The sequence below is a fragment of the Adiantum capillus-veneris genome, chromosome 8 (genome assembly GCF_014529385.1).
Source record: "Adiantum capillus-veneris isolate H3 chromosome 8, ASM1452938v2, whole genome shotgun sequence".
NCBI classification, from domain to species: Eukaryota; Viridiplantae; Streptophyta; class Polypodiopsida; order Polypodiales; family Pteridaceae; genus Adiantum; species Adiantum capillus-veneris.
In genome coordinates this window covers 132486020-132489012 of record NC_140938.1, presented here as the reverse complement: position 1 = coordinate 132489012, position 2993 = coordinate 132486020, and positions in this window count along the sequence as shown.

Sequence of the window (2993 nt, the reverse complement as noted above, 5' to 3'; positions counted from 1 at the left end):
AACATCACTATCACAAGTTGCAACCTGCATGTGGCCCTAACTGAATCATCCTTTGGAAACTTCAAACGCAAAATCTTACTCAAAATATAGTCTTCACAAACATGTTTGACAGGTGCTTCAAGAGGCGGTAAAGAAGAAACTATATTAGATTTCTACAAATGCAGTAAACTGGTGAAATAGAAATGCCCAAAACGTGCACGACAAAGTTTTACATCCGAATTAGCCTTTGAATCCACAACAACATTTGCAAAATTTTTCCCACACTTGTCATACAAAGTGAGCTTATACAACTCATGACATAAAATGCTAGATGCAACAATTTCATCACCAAAACTGAGATCATGCATTGTACATTTGTCATCCAAAAATTTGACTACAAGTTCAAGTCTAGCAAGTGCAGATACAGACAAAAGATTCTTCTTGATCCCAGGTACATACAATGCATCAACAAGTGTGAAAGAACTGCCATTTTAGCAATAAGCACCATCTTTCCAATTCCCTTGACCGGATAAGAGGTATGGTTGGCACAAGTGATTGAATTCACATGTGATTGAATTCACAAGAGGGATATCCTAAACAAGTCCCAATGAGAGCTAATGTGCTATGTAGTACCATTGTCAAAGTGCCACACATGAGCATGTGTAGCAAATGACAAACATGCATCATGGACATAAGGATCATAAGTGCACTTTGCACTAAAAGACGATTCTGCATCAACATTAGTATCATAGTCTCCTTTCATAGAAGACTCAATAATAGATGCATTTGTAGTGGAACCAACCGCTTTCTTCTTAGCCTCTTTGGCCTTCAACTTAGGACACTACTTGATCAAGTGATCATTAGCCAGCAGAAGCATTAGGAATAGGTGATTCACACTCATACAAGAACCATGAGAAGTGGATACATTATTGTTATCATCTTTTCTTTGAGTAGCAATAAAGGCCCGCTCAACTGCACGTTGTCTATCTAATCCTATTTTTTATGAAAAGTGACTCTTGCAACAACAATGTGCATAATGCATCAAAATTGACAACTTCTAGATTTCCTTGGGTCATAAGTCTCCAAGTACTAGCAAAGTCTGGTAAGAATCTTCCTCATGCATAATCTTTGACTCTAGCTCTTTACATAGTGCAATTTTTGCCACATTGCGACTTGCATAAAGACAAGCCAGAATCCCAATCCTATTTTGCAGATTTCGTTGAACAAATGTGAGGAGTAATAGTGCGCTTCACAGAAAATTCAATCAATGCATGCGCCTGCACATCTTTTACATCCCAATGACCTTCCTCAACCATAGGCAATTAACCGTAGGCAAAACAACTCTGGCAGCAACAATTTTGCCACCAAAACCTGCAACATCCTCAACATCTCCTACATCCTCAAAACCAGGACGTACATCAATGCCCTACACAATATTTCAGACTCCCTTTGACAAAAGAACATGTTGCATCATAGTAGCCCACATAGGGTGATTGTTGCCATCCAAACTGTCCTCAACAGCAAACATGTTGAACACATGTGTGTTGTTGTCAGCCATGGCAAATGCTGCACCTGATGTGAAAACTACCTGAAAAGAGGAGAAATGAAGCGAGAACAACACGTGCTATATAGCGATAAGGCGTGTGCTGGAGCTGCTGGCGACTAAGCTCGGGAGGACGCAACCTGCTTTGATACCAATTATTGAAATTAGGGTTGCAAGAAAACACACACAACTTGAAGAAGACAAAGGAAGCTCAAGGCACACAAAAGAGAGTGTATTACTTAGTGCGCAATGGAAAGATAGATAGCCCTTGAGTGATGGGTGTATATACAATGCACATGGGAAAAAACTCCTAGTGAGTGGAAAAATGCCCCGACTGTCCTAAGTGTATTTACACACATCACTACCACATGTTCACAGTAACACACACCCATCACACAACAAAAATTCCTCTCTATATGCCCAAGGTTACCACAACACCCCCATCCACTAGAAAACACCAGAAAAACTACACACCTCTGCATACCAATCACTATCTACACACATATCAACGCACTACACTTCGTACGATTGACAAATAGCATATCACCCCAATTTTTCCCGTTTCCAGCAATCTCACAACACCACACCTCTCTCTCTTTCTCTCTTTCACACACAGATGGTCTGAGGGCACACAACATTCACGCACCGACACCATACACCTTGGAGCAGAGAAAAGACAAGAAGGGGAAAAAGGAGAAAGAAACGGCACAGAATATGGCAATGATTTTCTCCAATTATGATAAAAAACCATCTACAACAATTGCATGACTTGACTCCACTGGCACAATTGTGATGAGCCAAAAAGACTCTATGGAAACCTACGTCTTCTTCTCCGCGGAGCTCTCCTCGCTGAGATCTCAAGAAGCCTTATGTTGGATCTCTCGTTGCCCCAAGGCCTATCCCCCCACTACAATTTTTTTTTTCTTTCTAGGGTGTGTGAGCATCCCCTATTTTGGTTGACAAATTTTCTTTCTTTAGCTTGAACTCTGCATGTGGCCAACCACTTCTGTTCTCGGCAAGTCTTGGACCCCAGGGCACGTGGGAGGGCCCCCCTTGTTGCCACGACACCATGACAAGGGGTGGGACATCCCCCTTTACTCTCAAAAAAACATGCACCCATTTGGGCCACGAGACAGGGTCCCTGCCACATCATCATCAACTCCCCACTTCCATTTGACAGCCAAATGATTAGCCAACGCCGCCCTTGCATGCTTGTGTTGCCTCAAAAGGCATTCAAAACCGCCTGTGAATGGCACAACAATGCTCGTTAGCGTGCGCATTGTGAGCACCATAGCACCCTCTTACTCCACATCATTGCCTCAAGTGTCTACAAAATGTAGGTCTTGTATCCCTGCTTTCAATCCCAAGCCATCACATGTGGGTCAAATGACCCTACCACGTGGCAGCCACAACTTGTCTCGCCGCTTTGGGCCTCCCACATCCGCAAAATCTCATAAAATCCTTTTTAAAG